We start from the raw sequence: 20,874 nt of genomic DNA, 5'->3' as shown, positions 1-20,874 counted from the left end.
TGTATCTGGCGCAGCACTGGGAGTCAGCCTGCACCAGCCCGGCTGAAGCCCTCTGAGGTTTCCTGTTGCTCTGGGACGGGGCCAAGGCCCCAGCAACCGTGGGGCCCCTGAGGTCCAGCCCTGTCTCCTGACCTGCCTCATCTCCCGCCACGCCCTCTCTCCAAACTAGCCTTTCATTTCCTGGAAGCTGCCGCCTCCGTCCCGCCTCCCCCCACCTCTACCCAAACCATTCCCTCTCTCTAGAGTGCTGTTCCTCTTCACCTTCTCCCTACCCATTCACCCAGTTCTTTCTCGCTCTTTCTGCCAGTTGTAGTTCACCTGCCAAATCCTCAAGGAAGCCTGTCCTGACTTCCTCAACTGTGTCAGGTTCCTCCAGTCCTCAAAGGACCATTTAACATCTCCTCAGAGTTCTTACCTCAGTTTTTAACCACACATTCGTTCTTTTGGTTATTTAATTAATGCCTCTCTTCATGACTGTGCTATCAGCTTCATGATGGTGTAAATCGATGTCTTGCTCACCATGGTGTCCTAGTGTCTGGAAAAATGCCTGGTACCTAACAGGCACCTGAAGAATATTTGTTGAATGAGTGAATGAATATAATTTAACTATGCTTACATAGGTATCTCTTTCATTAGTCCCTGAGACTCTGGGTTATGCCTCCCCCCCCCCCCCAGACCCAGCACTTGGCAAATGCCTGAACACATAATATGTCCTGTTGGTATTCATTGATTGAATACCAGACCAATTCTTTCTCAGGATACTCTAGTGGAAACTCTGTTAGGAGACCCAATTCTCAGGTATTAATAGAGAAAGTAAGCCATGAGCCTAAATGTATTTTAACTGTGTTAAAATTAGGCTAGAATATTCTACCTTTGCTTAAAAGTAGGCCCAAACCCAGTTCTTCTCTTGTAGAAGATGCTTACTTCCTTACTTCTTTGAAGGAAGTATTATGGAAATCAAAAATCTAAAGGAAGGTAGCAGATCCTTTGGTCTCAAATATGAGAGTCTAACAAGTCTAACACCTTCTTATCTGACCAAGACAGAGTTTGTGTGGTCTGGAGAAAATAGCCCCGGTTTTGTGATTTCTGCCCAGAGTGTCAGGTTGATGCGCTCTGGGGAAGGAACATTTGCCTGAAGAAAGGGAGGCAGTGTGTTCTTCTCTCTCCCTTCCCTCTGCTCCGCCCTCAGTGATGGGAAGCAGGTCTGAGGCAGGAATGTAGCCATGGCTGGCTGGCCGAGGATGGCACCTCAGCAGGCTGCTCCCCGGCCAGCCCTGTTCCAAGAGCTGAAATCTGTCCTCCTAACGTTGGCGGTAAGCTGTGGGTGTGGCCATGGAGTGGACTCAATAGTGGTGCCCAAGAGATGGCTCCTACAAGTTTATAAAAGCCAGTTATGTAAACACACAGGACTTTTATGAGCCTGCCCGAGGTCAGCCCTAGTGCGACTATTTAACACCACAGAAATAGTAGAAATCAGGGCTTTTCCCCCTCTATTTTCAGCTTTCCTTTCCCTTCCCTCCCACCTTCCCCCAACACTTTCCCTTCTTTTTTTCTCTGATGGCTGGTTTACAGCACACTACTAATCTTGGCTTTGAACCCTGGCCAGACACTTGCTAGCAAGTTAGTCTTCGAGTCTCAGTTTCCTCACCTGCAGAAGGGGTTCCGTAGCAGCAGCTGCCGTGCAGAATCACTTTAAATGCTAAATGACAATACGTATAAAGTGCTGAGCCCAGTACTCGATAACTTAATAAGCATTCAATAGATGTTAGTTTGGTTAACATCCTTCATGTAGTATACTGTTTAGTTTTGTCCACCTGTGCTATTGATTTTGGATTGAGGAAACTTGATTTTAAACATTTAGTTATATGTTGGAAATATTGGAAAAATACCATTTTCTATATGTAGGTTAGAAACGGTCTTTGTCACTTATGTGTAATGATGTTCTCATCTTACTTGCTGGGGTGCTGACTTTGTTTACTAGTGACCAGTTCTCAGTGTATGTCATTGGCCTTTGTGTGTTACTGTCCAGGACGACAGAGAACCTAGAGTTCAATAGTCTTCATCACCTGTTCTTTCATTCCAGATCCTTGGAATTCTAAAGAATTCCCCAAGTCACTGATAATAAACTGGCCCCTGGGTTCCAGAATCAAATATTATTTGCAGGAGATCAAGATGTCATATCCTAGAATACCAACCACCTCTACTCAGTACCTGCAGATGCCCTGGAAATTTAAAAAAGAAAAGAAAGAAAAGGAAAAGGAAAAGGAAAAAGGAAGGTCTGAGATCTCGAATCCACAATTATAAAACGCTAAAGGCTCTAAACACTAGAGCTCTCTCATAATTCAAATGGTGGCAAAACCTGACCCAAACCTCCCTTCAACTAAAATCTTTACTTATTCCACTTAGTGTCAACATTTCTATAATCTAGTGCAGAATTACTAATGGGTTCGATTATACGGTACTGTCCCAGACCCCACTGGAGTTGTTCCGTAATATACACTATATGTGCCGTACTGCCTTTCTAAAATCCCCAAAATTCTGGGTTCTAAAATATATGGCTCCTCAAGGCTCTTCAGAAAAGGGAGTCTGGATCTGTGGCAGAAACCAGTGTCTGCCTTGGAGGAGTTTACAGTCTGGCCACAGCAGGCTCATGGAGCCATGCTTTCTGCCTCCGAAAAGAGGAGCCTAGAAGCCCGGAGCAAGCGTAACTGGTTGGAAGTGGTCACCCAGCAGCTCAGTCCCAGCCTCAGCTCTCATTCTCCTTAATGAAGAGTAGAACAAGTGAGCAGATGACCCCCTCCCTCGTCATCAAGGATCTCCTCCAGTACCCTTTATTTCTTCCCTTGATTCTGAATCTTTAATTCTCTGCAGGCTGGCTTTTCTACCCTCAGAACACTTCCTCTCGTTGAGCATTATTCAATTGGGGGTCAGGAATTCTTTCCCCTCGGGGAAATAATTTCTCAGGGAAATAATTTTTTCTAAGTGCTTAGAGAAAACAGCCTCCAGTCCTACAGGAAATACGGTAGGACTTTCCTCCCTGGTGCAGTGGCCGCTCTCTTCTGCCTGAATTTTAATGCTACACCCGTCCGAGCATCTGCAGCCTCCCAGGCACCCTGAAATCCTGAGTGCATCTTAAACAGACATGTCCTTCCTGCAGGCTGATGCTTTAAAGCCCCAGGGCTTCGAGCCAAATGCAAAGTGATTCTGCAGAGGCTCCATCAGGGCTCACCCCGCCTTCTAACCTTCTCTGACTGATGTGTCTCCACAAACCCTTCGACTCTGTCATACACGTTACAGTCTCTAGAACCAGCCCAGCAGGGACTTTTCTTTCTCGGAGTCCACACACCTGCCAGCTCATAGGGAATATGGTGTGTTTACTGGGTCTTTCCGCCCCCTTATTACCTGATGCAGAAAATTAGGCTTCTCCAAAGTCAATCTGGTGATGCAAAGGGCTTGTTCTACTTTCTGTTTCACAATAGCCTACTTTGGCATACCCATAAATAATAAAATAGGTCCATAAATAATAAAATGGTAAACTTTTCTCAAACATTTACTATGTACCAGGTATAGTTCTACATGTTTTCATACATTATTTTACTTAATCCTCAAAGAAATTCTGTTAGGTAGGCATACTTTTTTTTTTCCTTTGTTTGTTTTTTAGCCTGGGAGGTAAGTGAATACAATAAAATTTTCTAGTCAATCATTTACCCTAGCTGGTTCAATGTCCCAAAGTTTAATGAGCAGAACAGGGACACTGCCTTGAACTGAACTCAAGGCATTTGCTTTTTTTATGCCTCAGTTTCCAGCTAAGGACCAGAGGCTCGGGGAAATAATTTCTCTAAGATCCCATAGCTACCATATTTTTGGACTATAAGACGCCCCTGCCCCCCAAATTAGGGAGAAAAATGCAGCAGCAACCCTGCTCCTGCCTCCTGTGACCCTGCTCCACCGCCACCTGCCCCCCACCTGCCCTCAGTGAGCCAGGCAAGCTACATTCAGACTATAAGGTGCACCCCTCGTTTCCTCCCAAATTTGGGGGGAAAGGTGCATCTTATAGTTCAAAAATAGGTCAATGAATGTTAGAGCCCAGATCTGACTCCAGAGTTCATTATTTTAATTGCCAAGAAACATGGGAAAGAGAAGAAAAAGCCCACTGGACCGAGTAGCCCTTAGATTGTCTGTCCCCTGGGCCCCACCAGCCTCCGTACCTCGTGAAGCCCCGTGGACTGCGTTCTGAAGGAGACTCTTGTTTTTGTTGAATGGAGTCTTGGCCATTTCCTGCCTGGGCACAGAACTGTTCTCATTCACAGCAGTCCAGTGGCTTCCTGATTGCCACTCTGCCACTGTCCCCAATGTTGTGAGTCTGTCTTAACCTTTGTCACAGTAGAGTTACTGGCTACTGCTGATAACCGGGGCTGGGCCTGGGCCAGAGACCTCTGTGGGCACTGAGCAAATGGTCCTGCAAGGTTGGGAGCCCCAGGAAAAGGCAAGTTCTCGCAGCCTGAGTGTCCTGGGCCTGGGTCTGGGCTTCTGCTGGTTCATTAACTACTTGTGCGGGTCACTCACTGTTTCCCATCCCCAGCTGCCTCATCTGTAAAGTGAAGCTGTTATGGGAACAGATCTGGTCCCTGTGTTGTGAAGAAAGAATAGAGTGAGTGTTTAGGAAACAGAGGTGTTGTTGTCAATAAGGACCTGTGTTTTAGTGTGGTGATTGTCTACATTTGTATAGCAATTGGGCTTCTACAAAGCGTTTTAGGAGTAAACAAGCACCTCTGAGTGCCGGTTGTATAGGCACTACATTAAGTCCTTCGTTTCGTATCTGCTCTTCCCTCGGTTATACGGGTAGATGCACACTTTCCCTTTTTCTCCAGCCGGAGAGCTGCGGCAATGCAGAGGCTGAACAGCTTATCAAAGCAAATCTGTGGTTCAGCCAAGAGTGAAATCCTCAGTCCTGAGACGTCAGTTTATCATCACCGCTCTGTAGGGCAGCCTCATGTTTCAAGGGTCCCAGGCTCACTCAAAACATTACATAATAAAAAGGACAAAACTCACACTTCTGCCAGACAGACGACACCCAGCCATCTCTGGAAGATTGGTTAGTAGCCCCTGCAAGCGGTTTGTGTTTTAAGGTGCTTGGATACAAAAGAGGAATGTAAACTCCATGAGCTCATTCCACAAGTCAGAGTCTATTCTGGTTCTTGAAAGTGGGCCACCGAGGCCCGGGCTATGCCTCGGAGCTGCATCCTACAGAGATGTCCAGCAGGGTTGGGAGTCCTGCGGGGAGCAGGGTCCGGGGTTTGCAAAGGGACCCAGTGAAAGTCACAGCCAAGGGGCAGCGAGAAAACAGTCACCTGCTCCAGAGCCAGCCTCCCAGTGACTAGTTTTTGCAGCGCCTACTTCAGAATAGCATAGAGTTCATTTCCTTTTACATTCTTTGTTTTTAGAGACTTGGGCTATTTTTGGAGCTTCGTTTTACTTGCCAACTCTCTTTGACCTCACGTGAAAAGCCCACAAGGGACCTTGCTCCCATTCTCACCGTTTGCCTGTGTCAGCATGCCTGATGACTCACACGGCCCTGTGACCCCTCGTTGGTAGTGCGCACACACGTCTGCGCACAGCCCAGCCGTTGGCTCCAGCCAGGTGTGTTTTATGGAGGAGATGGAGCAAGAGAACATGACTGCAGGCTCCGAGAAGTGACTGCTGTTTGATGAGGGATGAAAGAGCTTGGAAGTGAGTTGAAAGCTTGTGTCCATGAAGCTAAACTAAGAAATATCTGCCTTGGGTGTCTAGCATCTCCAGGAAGGTGCCCACTGTAGAGAAGAGGGCCATTACCAGAGAAGTCACAAGGGTGGGTAGGTACCGATACCCGTGACAGTGCACTCTCTGTCAGCTGTGGTCTCTTCCAGCCGTTGCCTTCAACTTTGGCAGGTAGCTCAAGGCATGGTTTCAACTCCACATGCTTTTCCTCTAACTGACCTTTCAAGGCCAGTAACATCCCCCACTCCCACTGTCCAGTACTCCTCTCTCATGTTTCACAGATCAAAGCACCCTCGATTGGGTGGGGTGGTTTGAAAAATGGAGAATTCCTTCACTATTGGCCTTTGAAAGCAGATTAGGCAACAAAAGTACGGAGAAATGTCAGAGTGACTTCTCCTAACTTCTCTGGCTGCCATGTTTTTGCACATAAGTCCTCTCGTCTTCTAAAGGTCCTGCATTCCTTGGCTCCTCCTCGGGGTTGTCAGGTCCAAGGGGCTCCCCTGGAATTGGATAAATCTGGAGCTCTAGATGGGCCCAGGGGTTGGGCAGACAGGACGTTTCCCAGTGTTTCCAGGATGTGTTCTTGAACCCTCGATGGTAAATAACTTTTCTATAGGTCCGTTCATATAAAAATAAATGAACAAATAAACGAGTGCTGCTTTTTGAAAGTGCTCCTCCAAAGGACTTGTAAAATTTCACACACTGTAGGGAGTTTGATTTGATTTTCAAAGATTTTTAGCACAGCATTTTTCCTTTTGTTTTTCTTTTGCATTTTAGAGAGAGGCAGGGAGGGAGAAAGACAGAGAGCGAAACAGACCGGTTGAGTGCATAACGGAGGTAGGTGCTCTGACTGGGAATCGAACCGGCATCCATTCGGTTTGTGGACGACACCCAACCGACTGCGCCACACTGGCTGGGGCGGGCATGGCGGTTTCAGCAGCATGACTAGTACGGGCTTCCCTGAGCCTGGTCACGTCGGACCCACTGTATCTGGGGTAGTTCTCACCACTCCCCTGTCCTGTATTGCAGACCCGAATGTGTTTCCTGTGTAGCATTTATGATAAATGATGATTTCATGTATGATAGTTTGTGACTTCCTTTGTGTTTGTTTACTCATTATTGTCGGTCAGTGCAACACACGCACACAGGTTTATTTTGCCCCCATCACGGTCAGCCCCTAAATCGGCATCTGGCACACAGTAACTGCTCAGTCTGTGTTTGGGGATGAGTGAGCTCAAGAACTGTCCTCAGAAAAGCTGCTGGGTTAAAAAAATAACCAAAAATAATCCCCATGGAGACAGGTGATATTTAAGGTTATTTTCCATCTTCACCAGGTCCTTTCGAGTTTGGTGAACAGTGTTTGTCGGAGGCTGTGTTTCCCCGGAAGGGGTCGGAGTGACCGGCCATCCCCACAGTGCAGGGCCTGCCACTTTCTTCCTCTTGGTTTCCCTTCTCTTGACCCTCCTTTCTTTTTTCCTTTATTTACTAAATGCTAAATGAGTACATACCAGGCATAGTGAAACAGGGGCAACACCACACAGGGTTGTCCTAAGACCCAGATGAGATCATTGTATTTAATAGCTCTTGGCAAAGTACCTGACATAGTAAGAACCTGATAAATTATAGCCATTAACATTATCATCAGAAATATTTATGAAGCAACTGTTCTGCACCTTCTGTTTCAGAGTCTCCGGGATCAGGAAAAAAGATTCGTGATGATTTATGTCATCAGCTTTCTTCCCATAATATCTGTTTTCAGAGCAGAGTGTTACATGGTTGCCTCTTTGTTTCACAGGTGGGGGGGTCAGTTAGCCAGAGCAAGAGTGAGGAAATATAAAATGATTGAATACTACTGATTTTTACTCTGTGCCTCAGGCTCCTTATATGGCTTGGCCCAGCACTGTTACTGATTCTGTCTTTTAAAAGAATTGGTATTTTGCCCTGGCTGTTGTGGCTCAGTGGATCGAGTCCAGCCTATGAACCAAAGGGTCACTGGCTCGATTCCCAGTCAGGGCACATGCCTGGGTTGCAGGCCAGGTCCCCAGTAGGGGGTGAGTGAGAGGCAACCGTACATTAATGTTTCTCTTCTCTCCTTTCCTTCCCCTCTCTCTAAAAATAAATACATAAAATCTTTTAAAAATTGATATTTTGTTCATCACAGATTTTTTGCATGAAATTTGACTTTTAAAAAATACTACATTGACATATTATTCATCCTGATTTCAGAGTAAATTTTGCATTCAAAGCAAGTGCCTCCCTCGTCTCAGCCTAGTCCCAGTGTTTTTAACCAGTCCAAGTTCCTCTAAACTCTCAAAACTGAGCCCTTGGTCTCTGGTCTCGGGTTATCAGATGTATGTACTTAGCACCTGCCGTCAACATCAGTGCAGCCCACCATCAGTTCCTGGCTTAAATTCAGAGGTAGCCCCTCTTTTGTTCCCCCCCCCCCGCCCTGACCCTCCAGCCTCTCATTGCTATACACAAGCCAGAGCGATTTTTAAAAACCTCCATCAGATCGGTCACTCCCTTTTTTAAAACCTGTGCCTTTCCATTTCCATAACCCTGATCATGGCCTACAAGACCCCGTGCGGTCCGGCCTTACCTCCCGCCGCTCCCCGCTGTTGCCCACTGCATTCTAGCCACGCCTGTCTCCCCTTGGACCCGCGGTCCCCTCTGACCCACACGGCTGCCTCCATACCGATTGTTACCGTCCCATCATTTGCAAAGAATTAAAGACCAACCCCTGTGTGAAGGTGGTGTCCATCTCCCTCACTGGTCTGGAAGCACCTGGGAGGCAGAGGGTGTGTAGTCACCACCGTCTCCCCAGTCCCTAAACTGTGCCTGGCGTTGCGTGGACCAGGGAAGGCATGCGGGAATAAATCAGCCTTCAGCTTGAAAAATCCTGACCGAGAAGCGCGCTGCGCACGGGGAGACTCACTTTCCTGTCCGTTCTGCCCTCTGTCATAATGAACTTTGCTCTTCTAAGGACGTGTTTTCCCCCTAGATTATATTTATAGAGAAAAGTGAAGCAAATATAGAGATAATTATTGATTCTCCCTCATGAAGTCCCTGTTCCCTATCACCAACATCCTCCTGAGAGGCTGCTGCAGGATTCCTGGCAACCACAGGAAGTCAGTCCACTAACCACTTGAAATGCTGCTGCGAAAATAGACCAGACTTGCCCTTCTTCCCGTGGAGGGGCCTCTTTCCACAGGGCGAACGGCCCAGCGGAATTCTATCTGCTCTCAGGCGCCTCGGGCTTCAGTCATCCTCACTGGCAGCAGCGTTTATCTGCACAGGCTCGGAATCCTGTTCCGAGATTGTCCCGCTGCTAGGTCAGCGGGAGCAAACGGCTTATTTTACGATATATATTATACACGGCTCGACAGTCTGGTCATTTGTAACGGGACTTCATTCAGTACATTAGGTTTTTCCCCTCATTAACAACATAAGTCTACACCTCCGCTTGTGGTGGCTGCGTGGGGTTACACTGCGTGGACACGCAACACCGGCTTGACTAGTCCCCCGTCATCGCACACCTGGGCTGTGCAGAGCTCGGCAGTGCTATAAACTCGGGGCCTGGGCGGGGGCTGCCACCTGCGGCCTCGGCAAGCCTCCCGGGGGACCCTGAGGCTCACCAGGGTGCAAGAGCGCCCGGTCCGGGGTAACCTTCTTTCTATGTCGAAACAGAGGAGAGGAATTCAGCCTGGAAGGGAAGGGCCAGCTTGGTTATTTTTCTCCTTTTAGCAGGGTCACTGAAATCTCTCCAAATCGACTCTCCTTGTTTTCTTTAGAAGCAGTAGCCCAGGGGACAAGGGCCATTTTGATATGTTTATTTTTTTCTCTTTCTTTCCATTACTCATATTTCCTTTACTGAAATATTGTCTGTCCCTGTGAGGGGGTAGAAAATAAAACAGGTTGAGGCGCAACGAGCGAAGGCTCCAGGCCTTTCTCACCCTGTGCCTGGTGTGCGGCTGGGGTGGGAGGGCATCCTGTCTCCCGGGGGGGGGGGGGGCGCGGCGCGCCCTGACTTGACTTGGATGGCTCTGAGGCTCTGGTTTGCGCTTTATGGTGGTGCCTGAGAGAAGGGCCCAGATTTCTCCAAACGAAGCTGGAAACTAGTTCTGAAGAGTTAACTGGCACCTATCACAATATATGAGCCCATAATAAGACCAAATCAGGCCTCCAGGGTGAGGAAGGGCATGACTCAGAATTTCAGTGAGGTTTGAAATCATTGAATTTAGTGAAGAGAAACTGTATGTTTCTATTTCTCTCTGCCTCTTATTTTAGTGGTAAAGTTGTTCCAAGCTCTTCAAGATCTGAGTACTCAGTTGTTCACTGGATGCATATTTAATGAGCACCTACTATATGCCAGACATGAGGAATGTAGTGGAGAACAGGAGACTCGATGAAGCCCTCTTTAGTTCACATTCTAGTGGGAAAGAACCACCATTGAATAGATTCCCAGTGAACCGCATGTTACAGGACCAAAGTCCAAGGCACCATGAGAGCCAGATAACAGCTGACCTACAGAGTCTGGAAGATGGGAAGACTTCCTGGAGGAAGGGACATTTATATTCCTAAGTGAAGAGGGAGAAGAAGTTACCAGGAAGAGTGCGTGCAAAGGTCCTGGGCCCAGGAAGCACCTGTTTCATTTTGGGAACTGGAAAGGACCCACCAGGGACCAGGAGAGAGAGCTACCGCTGGATGCCGGAGGGCCGCTCCATGCAGGGCCCTGAAGGCCCTCAACTACAGGACTGTGGAGAACCACTGAACTGTGCGGGCTGGGGAGAGACACGACCAGATTTGCATTTTTAAACTGTCCCTCTGGCTGCTGAGTACAGGGACGAGAGGCGGAAGCAGGAAAACGAGATGCACTGCCCCAGGAAGAGGCAGAGGGACCTTAGTTAGGATGGTAAATGTGGGTGCAGGCCAAATGTGGTGTCCACTCTTCACAGCATCCTGCCAGGGCATCCCGGACATACTGGACCACTAGCCTTCCCTGAGAGAGACAGCAGCCTTTAGCCAGTGCACAGTACCAGGAGAAGAGCTAAACTTGAATTTGAAAGCCCCACCTCCAAATATGCCAGGAAATAGAACTTCCAGGTGAGATAGTGCTGCTTATTAATCTTCAATAGCAGGTTTGGCAGTGAGGCATCAGGTGACACAGAAGATAACCAGTAATGCTGTGGGGCCGGGGTACCTCTCTGCTAGCCTGCCAGGCTGGGTGGGCATTAGGACTCTGGTCCATGCTCTTCTCCATCCTGTCCCGACTCACCAGGTGGCTGGACAGATCGTCCATCTCTCAGCTGCGTGGGTCTGACCTTAAGAACTGGATTTCTAAGTCATGCTACTATACTCTCTGAAACCTACAAGACGTGTCCTCTGTGGGAAGCTGGAGGGCAGGCCGGACACCCTGGAAGGGGGGGAGGGGAACAGCTCCCTGCTGCCTGCTGGTCTGTGATTGGGTGGGGCTTGGGGATGCCAGAGGGGATGGCTGAGGTCATCTTCAGGGCACTTCATTCATTCACTAACAAGTGGTTATTAAGAATCTGTGTTCCTGTCCCTGTTCTCCTGTCCCTGCAAAGTCTCACTGCCATGGAGCTGAGGTCCCAGCCATTTCCTCAGGCTCAAGCAGTGCCCACGCCGTCCCCAAGCTCTCCTGGTCTTAGTGTTGAGCTACAAGCCCCAGCAGTTCCCTGATGTGGAATCCACCGGTGGCCTCTCACAAAACTGAACTTCTGGGTTGTAAATACGCCGGGTTTGCTCTCACCTCCCGGCCTTTGCACTGGCTTTCCCCTCGGCCTGGACCTCTCTTTGCCAACATTGCCACCAATCCCCTCTCCACCCCCAGGGTACTCCTGCTTCTCCTTCAGACCCCACCGCAGATTTGCTCAGCGCCCCAGGCCCAGGCCCAGGCCCAGCGCCCCCGCCTGGTGCCCCTTGCCCCTCTGTGTTGCGCTGGAAGTATCACTGAGCTGATTCTCCCCCTTGACTCTGCCCCATTAGGGCAGAGCCCTTGTCCGTTTCTTCTCCAGTGTCCTGCGCAGGCCTGGAACATAATATGTGCTTAATACATATAAGCGGAGGGAAAGGAGGGTGGGTGTGGGGAGTGCCCCTCTGTGCCGTGCTGTGCGGCTTACTGGTTTTGCTGGGAAGACACATTCCACACTTAGAAGTACCCCCAGGAACCAAGGTGGAAAAAACTATACAAGTTTGCCAGTTGTCATACTGAACCCAAGCATGAGTATTTTTGACAGATTGAATCAACCTGAAATTAATTCTATTTCTACAGCCATTTATCCCTCCCCACAAAGCCAACAAGCAGACCAGAGATGAAGAAACTGGGGGAGAGATGAGTTGAACCAGTGTATGATTATTCATTAATTCTCTCAGCAAATAGTTACTAAATACTGTTATTTATCAGGCACTGAGGCTACAGAGGCAAACAAAGAAAGCAAAGCCCTTGCTTCCATTGTCTGTTTTTAAGTTTTAAGAAAGTGGACTCACAGCGGAGTAAGCAAACCTGGAACAGCTGACTCCTGCATCTCTCTGTTGAAATCAGGCTGCGGTGGCGGGAGGGGAGGGTGCCCCAGCCGCTGAGGGGTGGCCAGGGGAGGCCTCTGGGGAAGTGACACTGAGCTTGGGGAGGAACAGGAGTCCAGCAGCGGGGCTCAGGGGCGTGTGCAGGGCCACGTGCCCCCGAACCCATCTCACTGGTGGGCAGGAGGCTGTGTGCTCCTCCCGAACAAGGAGCTGGCATGTTCCAGGGAGAAAACATCAGTCTGTCAGACCTCCTTCTAATTGCTGGCCCAGAACCAGGCAGGGGACTCAAAATAACCCACCATTCCAGGGCCCGCAAAAGTTAATATAATTTACTGAAAGGACAAACGCTTCTCAGAGGGCCAGTGTTGCGTCTTTTCCAAGCCGGTCCAGACCTTACCGAGCTGAACTCTGTTGCTCCCTCCTGAGAGCACAGACATTTGTACCCCCTGGTTGGCCTCGCCAGTGAATTTTCAGCTCCTCCAGGGCAGGGGTTGCATCTCACGCACCCCCCTTTCCCCAATCCACACACACTCTCACCTTGCACTTAGTAGATGCTCAGTGAGTATTTGTTGACCTTTCTTAAGTTGAATAAGATTTCTGGCTAATACTTTGAAAACATACCTACTTTTAAAAGAGTTTGATTTGGGGGACAGGAACAATAACTTTGGAGCCTAGGACTCTTGGCAGAGACCCGTGCATGGATGGTTCTTGGGGAGCACGGTGAATGGTGCAAGGCTTTCCAGTGGTGGGGGCGGGGGTGGTGGGGGCCGGATAAGAGAAGGAAGTGGTGGGTTCAAAATGGAGGCCAGGCGATGAGGACTAAGTGGACACTGGGCTATTTAGGTCGGTGGTGGTGAAAAGCCATTGAAGATCACCTGCATGCTCCGTCCAAAACTATGCCACAGAAGTCGTGTTTGCTCTGAGATTTCTGCTGTCTGGTGGGTTAGTTTCTTGATTTGGGATTTGTTTGGGATTTCTCGTTTCCTCGGTCATTTTCTTTGTTTGAGGGGGTTTATTTTCTATAAATACAGAATGTTTTGTCCCGAGTAATCTAGATGAATGCAGCTACAATGACTTTTTTGTTACTGCTTGGATTAGTATTTTTAAAATTGCATCAGTGTTCAATCCAGAATTCACAGCAAATGGACACTGAGTATCACCACTGAGACTATAAAACCAGTATCATTTGCCACGAAGGGAATTATGGAAAGAAATAGGACTAAATAAGCCATATTATGAAATTTTAAAAATAAAAAGTATATAACTAATTAAACCTAATTTATCTGTATGTCTTCCTAAGCACTTCTTAGATGTCAGCTCTTGATTTCATAGAGCAACATTTCAGCATAAATACTGTCCTTCTCTTGTTAAAAGATGAAAAGAGTATGAGGCAGTGTTTTAATCTGAATGATCATTGACTTTTGTTGTTTGCAAATGGACTATTGGAACTAAAAAGTAGAATTGAAAGTGAGACTGGAGATCATTAATTGTTAAAATAGGCACAAATGTATTGTTTAACTGTTTAATTTTGTAAGTAAAGATAAAATCTAAAGAAGCAGGAGAAAAACAAAGCAAAAAAGCGAGGGTAGGAAGGAGCCCTGCACTAGGGGAGCTAGGTACAGCATCAGCTATCGCCCCCTGGCTCCCTGGGTTGCCAGGTAGATGCACTTGGCAGTGACAAACCTCGGTGTAGGGCAAGGAATGGCCCAGTAAGAAAAGGGTTCTGTGGAGACATGGGAAGGAAGGAAGGAAGGAAGGAAGCAAGAAAGGAAGGAAGGAAGGGAGGGAGGGAGGGAGGGAGGGAGGGAGGGAGGGAGGGAGAGAGGGAGGGAGGGAGGGAAAGAAAGAAAGAAAGAAAGAAAGAAAGAGAGAAAGAAAGAAAGAGAGAAAGAAAGAAAGAAAGAAAGAAGGAAAGAAAGAAACTAGGTACTTTGCTTTTCTCTTGGCTGTAACTTACCAACTGAATTCAGGTTCATTTCCCTTGTCCCCTTGGGCTGGGAGTTAAGTCCTGCCAGAGGCCTGAGTATAGTTCTTAGGGGCCTTTTCAGGGTCAGAAAACTCACATGCAAGCAACTTTGTTTACATCAGCAAATCCAGCTGCATTGTGCAAGCACTTGACCGGCCCCTGACTCCCAACATGAAACAGATGTCTGGGCAGCCAAGAGCTGGTAAAAATTTGTTCAGATGAGATGGGAAAACGGCAGGAGATGGGGGTGGCACGCATGTGCCAAGAGGTGACGACAGCAGTGACTACACAGACCCAGCTTTGTGCTGGCCTGAGCCGCGGGGGCTCGGGAGCAGATGCTCTGAGGGGACCGTAAAGGCCAGACCGAGTGCTTTCCGGAGAAAGCCACGTTGCTGTGTGTGTGGGACCGTGGCATTTCGCACTGCCTTTGACCGGGGTGTGGAATGAGATGGGGTCCCCCAGGCCAGAGAAGGGGAAGTGGGATCGGAACCAAGATTCTGCTTGGTGCCCTGTCCCAGAAACGGCTCTTCTACTTTTTGTCTGCCTAATGTTGCTGAGTGTCGTCCATGTGATAGATTGTGGGGTAAACACCTCCCAATATATAAATGGTTGCCTGAGTGGGTTAGTCATTATGTTAAGCATGTTTCAGGTAACGTTTACCAGCTAGAAGTATTGATAAGTAATGAGACACCAAGTCCTCCAGAAAGGACCAGGCGTGCCCGCCGTACCCAGGGCGCACCAGGGTTGGCACGCTGCCGCCCTTTCATCCGGACGAGTGCCTTGCGTCCCTGTCGGGTGCTAACTTATTGATGCTGGTTCCGTAAGTTCACGAAATTGGATACTATAATAAAATTCTCCCTTGAGGAAAGTGATGAAACTAAGACAACAATTACTTAAGATATTAAAAACCGTGATTTTAAAAGATGATATCTACACGTATGCATTGGAAAAAATGCTACAGATTACAAGCCCCTCCCCCAAACATGGCAATAGCTGTCACTGGGTGGTAAGATTACAAGGGTATTTTGTTTTCCTCTTTTTTCCCCCACATTTCCCTAATTTTTTATAAGTAGTGTGTATTATTTGTATAGTCATAAATTCTTATTTTAAAAGTCCATTAAAAATACTATATACATCTCTTGCTTCAGCCTAGGAGTCTATACCTTGAGTTGATACCTTGATTTTGGGACTTCCTGCCAAGATGGAGGCATTGGGTGGAAACATTGTGCCTCCTCGCACAACCAAGTTTAAAGACAACAAAGTTTTAGTAACAAAAACACAACCAAAATACAGAAAATTGAACTGTTTGGAAGTCCGACAACAACGAACCGTTCAGCCAGACCGGTAAGAGGGGCGGAGTCAGCCGCTCGGGATTGGGGTCTCGCTCCCTCAGGAGAGATTGGCTGGACTGACCTAAGCCTGCAGGCGGCGGTTGGCAGATCCCAGGCATGGGTGGCAACAGGCGGACCCAGTGAGGGCGCAAGGCAGCTGGCTGACCTCAGTCACACATTCACGCACAAATAAGCCAAGTGAAGAAGTGAGCAGTGAGACAGACCATTCAGGCTAGAGTCCCAGTGACGGGAATTAGAGCCTGAAAGCACCAACTGGAAAGACTTTCCGGGTCGAGGTGCTGGGAGAGGTTCCCAGGCTCACCAAGAGTTTGTTGGAGAGACTCACAGGGTCCTGGAGGGTGCACAGGCCCACACACCTGGGAGCCAGCACCAGGAGGGCCCAATTTACTTGAGGGAAGCAGCAGAGGGGACCGAAATTCTAAAGAGAGCAGAACAAATACCATTTCCCCTCTCTGACCCCGCCCCCACATACAGCATCACAACCCAGCAACTGGGTCGCCCCACCCTGGTGAACACTTAAGGCTCCCCTCCTCATACGTACCAGGAGTGAACAGATCAAAACATTATGGCTCAAGAAGAACAGCTCAAACCCCCAGAGCCAATAATTCTAAGCTACCAAGAGATAGCCAACCTATCAGATGCACAGTTCAAAACACTGGTGATCAGGATGCTCACAGAACTGGTTGATTTTAGTCATAAATTAGAGGAACATATGAAGGCTAAACTAATTGAAATGAAGGGAAATGCACAGGAAACCGATAGTGATGGAAAGAAAACTGGGGCTCAAATCAAGGGAATGGACCAGAAGGAAGAAAAAAATGACCAAACAAAAAAGAATGAAAAAACAAGAATTCAAAAAAATCAGGAGAGACTTAGGAACCTCCAGGACATCTTTAAATGTTCCAACATCCGAATTATAGGGTTACCAGAAGGGGAAGAGGAACAGCCATGAGTAAAAAACTTATTTGAACAAATAATAAAGGAGAATTTCCCCAATCTGGAAAAGGAAATAGACTTCCAGGAAATCCAGGAAGCTCAGAGAGTCCCAAAGAAGTTGAACCCAAGAAGGAACACACCAAGGCACATCATCATTACATTAGCCAAGATTAAAATGAAGGAGAGAATCATAGAAGCAGCAAGAGATAAGGGGACAGTCACCTACAAAGGAGTTCTCATCAGACTGTCAGCAGATTTCTCAAAAGAGACCCTACAGGCAAGAAGGGGCTGGAAAGAAGTATTCCAAGTCATGATATCCAAAGACCTACATCCAAGATTGCTCTATCCAGCAAAGCTTTCATTTAGAATGGAAGGGCAGATAAAGTGCTTTTCAGATAAGGTCAAATTCAAGGAGTTCATCATCACCAAGCCCTTATTATATGAAATGTTAAAAGGACTTATCTAAGAAAAAGAAGATAAAAAAAAGAATGAACAGTGAAAGGACAGCAAACTCACAGTTATTAATAACCACACCTAAAACAAAAGCAAACTAAGAGGACAGCTAGATCAGGAGCAGAACCATAGAAATGAAGATAACATGGACGGTTAGCAAAGGGGAGTGGGAGGAGGAGAAGGGGGGAGAAGGTACAGAAAATAAGTAGCATAGATGGTAGGTAGAAAATAGACAGGGGGAGGGCAAGGATAGTAGGGGAAATATAGAATCTAAAGAACTTGTGACACATGAACATAAACTAAAGGGGGAAATGGTGGGGAAGGGGGTGTACAGGGTGGAGGGGAATGATGGGGGGAATGGGACAACTGTAATGGCATAATCAATAAAATATATTTGAAAAATATCTTGACTTTGGCACAATTCCTACAGCTCTTGGTTCCCCACACCCGCTGAGCTTCCGTGGTCTATCATTAAATACACTGGTTGAACACTTTATTATAATTGTCCACTTCTCCTCCCCTAGGCTGTTAGCCCCCTAAAGCCATCTAGATCACTGCATTATACCCATCACGGAGCAGAGTGCCTGGCACGTAGTAGGCCCCCTGCAAATGTTAGACGAATGAATGAACGACCACAGTAGTTCCACTCAGAGAAGCAGTTAACTCGCCAGCTTTTTTATAACAATTCTCACGTAAGTTCCCACTAGAATGGGGCTTCTTCCCCTGGGATAAAACTGGAAAGTTTCTGAGCAGGGAGCAACAGCTGACCTTGATATTCAAAATGGTACCCATGAGTGAGGCAATGGCCAAGGGATTAGAGTCCCCATCCTTATTTTGTACATAGCATAGAAAGAAAAAGTGTTCTCTCCTGCGATGACCATTTTTTTAACCTGACCCTCCCTTGTTCCTGTCCTCCGTCACCAGACTCTCAGTTAGAACGAAGCATGTCTGCATTCGCGTCCCAGCTCCACAACTTGCTAACTGACCGTGGGCCCTTGGCCAAGCCCTTGCTAACTTTTGTGCCTCCATCTGCTTGACTGCAGACGAACAGGCTTATTATGAGATTGCACAAATGAGTGCACACAAGCACGTGCGAGCGCAGCAGTGAAGGCGGGCCATCACCACCATCCCACTGACTACCCAGCCATCTGTCCCAGCCATCAGGCAGAGAACACTTCTTCCGACCCAGAGGTTGCTCTGTCTGTAATCTCAAGCCATACACTGGAAACCACGGCCTTGCAGAAAGGCCTCAGGAAAACTCAGCTGAAAGGAGAGGCTTCCTCCTTACCTGCTGGCACAGAGCGTGTCCCCCACCGAGGCCTGGGCGTCTCCACTGGAGCAGTGAGCCACACTCACCGAGGACACTCCCGAGAGCCTGGCTGCCGGGCCTGGGGCTGCTGGCCTCAGGAAGGCAGGGCTCCCTTTAAGCTGTTCCTCTTGGGTTCTCTGACTCAGATCATCTTAGGTCATTCTGAGACAGCCTTCTCCTCCCCACCTTCCCTGCTGCTACCTGGACATTTGTCATCCTTCTGACTGCCCAGATCTGAAGCCCCCTCCCACTTTTGAGGGCTACTCACCCCTGCATCACACACACACACACACACACACACACACATGCTCGCACATCTTGGTCTGGCTGGATCGCCCCTGCAGTGTGCTGCTGGGCCACTGTGCCTTCCCAGTGATTCTGGGGGCGACCCCAGGCTCTCCAAATTCTCCTTCTGCCTGTGTCAGTCGAAGCCAGTGTTGGTTGTTCATCAGTGAGAAACCTGGCCCATTCCTCCTCATCCTTCATACCGGCTTCGGCACAAGTCTTACAGCTCTTGGTTCCCCACACCCTCTGAGCTCCCGTGGCCTATCATTAATTACACTGGTTGTAACACTTTATTATAATTGTCCACTTCTCCTCCCCTAGGCTGTTAGCCCCCTAAAGCCATCTAGATCACTGCATTATACCCATCACGGAGCAGAGTGCCTGGCATGTAGTAGGCCCCCTGCAAATGTTAGATGAATGAATGAACGACCACAGTAGTTCCACTCGGAGGAGCAGTTAACTCGCCAGCTTTTTGATAACCTGGCACCATTCCTAGTCTGATTCTAGGGAAAACCAGATTTCCTTTATTCTTTGGCAAGGAATAAGATATTCCAGCAGCGTCTTGAGTGGGAGGGTGTGAGGCTGGCCACGTCTTGAAGTGAGTGAGTAATCCCCCAGGCAGCACTTAGCTTTAACCCCTGGCTTACAGCGCGGTCATCTCCTGGAGCTCCCAGCTTAAAATGGAAAGTGGCGTTACTCATGGAGAAGGGCAGACAATAAAACAACATTTAGGTGGGGCCCGACACAATGGGTGAGTACTGCCGGTGACGAGAGCGTGCCGCCGAGTGCTCACAGCCCTGCAGACAGCTCATCACCCAGCCCTGCACTCTTCAAGGGTGTTGAAAGACCTTGTGTTCCTCACCCTACAGCAGGCGTGGGGGTAGGAAATGTCCCTGTACCACTGTCAGAAGGTGGCACAAAATGGTGTTGATGGACATAGACTTAGGCATCCAATAGTCGTGGGTCTGAATCCTGGCTCTCCTATTTATGAGCTCTGTCACCCTGAGTAAGTTACTTAACCTCTCGGATCTGCAAGTTTCTCATATGCAACATGGGGTAAATAATAGCACCTACTATTATTTGGGGTAAATAATAGTACCTGCAACGTTACGGGAAAAGTTAATCACAGTCTTCCGGCAGATAGAGCCACAGGAAGCCGCGACAAGGGTTTGAGCAAACCAGGGGTGTAATCTGGCTGCAGCGCTCTGCTGTGGGGGGGCACAAGCTAACGCAAGGAGGCAAGTAAGAAATGCTGGTGGTTTGGACAGAGCGGCAGAGAACAGAGCGACAACAGAGAAGATAGATTTTGGAGACAGAACGAGTAGAACTTGTTGATGAATTGAATGGGAAGTGAAGGAGGGAGAAAGAGTGACCTCTCTGTTTGGGGGCTGAGGCACTGGGGACATTGACTACGTTTTGAAATATCTGAGAAAGAAAAGCTGAGGAACTGGGTAGTGAGAACCAACAGCTCCGTCTGGGCCGAGCGGGGATGCTGGGCAGGACGCGTGTTCGGAGATCCGCTGCGAGTTACCGTTCCAGCCTCACTCCCCGTCCGTGGACTCATCATCTGCAAGTCGTCCTTCATCCACACTGTACTGTTTCCAGTTCTCCCCCTGCGTTTCCCCTGCTCTGTTCCCTGCCCATGTAGTGTCCTCTGTCCAGTGTAAGTGCTAATCTTGGCCTTTTGAGACCCTAACCATGTCTACAAACCATCTCAAGTGACCCTTCCCTTCCCGATGTCTCCACCATCAGTGGTTTGTGCCTTCTGGGAACTCCCAGTAAGACACGAGGCCTCACTTGTAACATTCTTCCCGTGCCCCTCCTCCCTGCGTCAGACACGCCCAGGCTCCGGCCTCCGCACGGCCTCACCCCACACCTGCCCTCCGCTGCCCTTCGGGCTCCACGAGCACCGTTGTCTTTCCTTCTCCTCCTTGAAGTCACTGTGCCTGGGCTTGCGCGGCATTGATGCGCTTGCTGCTTCCTCTGCACGAAGACTGTCCCCTCGGCCTGAAATGCTGCTCTTCCCTTAGGCCTTTGTGTGTCCGTCCACCTCTTCATGGCCCGGCTCCAGCTCAGATGGCATCTCTGCAGAAGGACCTTTCCTGTCCAGCCAAACGGAAGCTGCCCCTTCTCAGGTTTTCTCAGTCTCAGGACTCAGAATTTCCCTTTGTAGTGCTTGCCCGAGATGCTCTCCAGTATTTGTTTAGTTTTCTATCACCACCAGTAGCAGGCAAGCCCCACAAGGGCTTTGTCTCATTTACTGCCATCTTTTC

The 20,874-nt window shown here is 48.5% G+C and overlaps 1 protein-coding gene and 1 non-coding gene across 5 annotated transcripts in view; both read right to left on the bottom strand.

Moving 5' to 3' along the window:
* Positions 1-20,874, bottom strand: part of FGF1 (fibroblast growth factor 1) — a 94,819-nt gene that overhangs the window by 29,554 nt on the left and 44,391 nt on the right. The window contains exon 1 of one of the 4 annotated variants that reach the window (XM_037141726.2): positions 4,209-4,340. The exons of the other annotated variants lie outside the window; for them this stretch is intronic. The gene's annotated coding sequence lies outside the window, so the exon portion shown is untranslated. Of the gene's footprint in view, positions 1-4,208; positions 4,341-20,874 lie in introns of those variants that run through there. 4 annotated transcript variants of the gene reach the window in all.
* LOC119046592 (small nucleolar RNA SNORA36 family) lies at positions 3,654-3,784 on the bottom strand. The gene has a single exon (XR_005082015.1). It is a non-coding gene; the product is annotated as a small nucleolar RNA SNORA36 family (small nucleolar RNA).

This window comes from Artibeus jamaicensis, unplaced genomic scaffold (assembly GCF_021234435.1).
Source record: "Artibeus jamaicensis isolate MK-2021 breed Jamaican fruit bat unplaced genomic scaffold, CSHL_Jam_final contig_456, whole genome shotgun sequence".
In the NCBI taxonomy this organism is placed as follows: domain Eukaryota; kingdom Metazoa; phylum Chordata; class Mammalia; order Chiroptera; family Phyllostomidae; genus Artibeus; species Artibeus jamaicensis.
The sequence above is the reverse complement of the archived record's forward strand: the minus strand, read 5'-3'. Positions and strand labels throughout refer to the sequence as shown.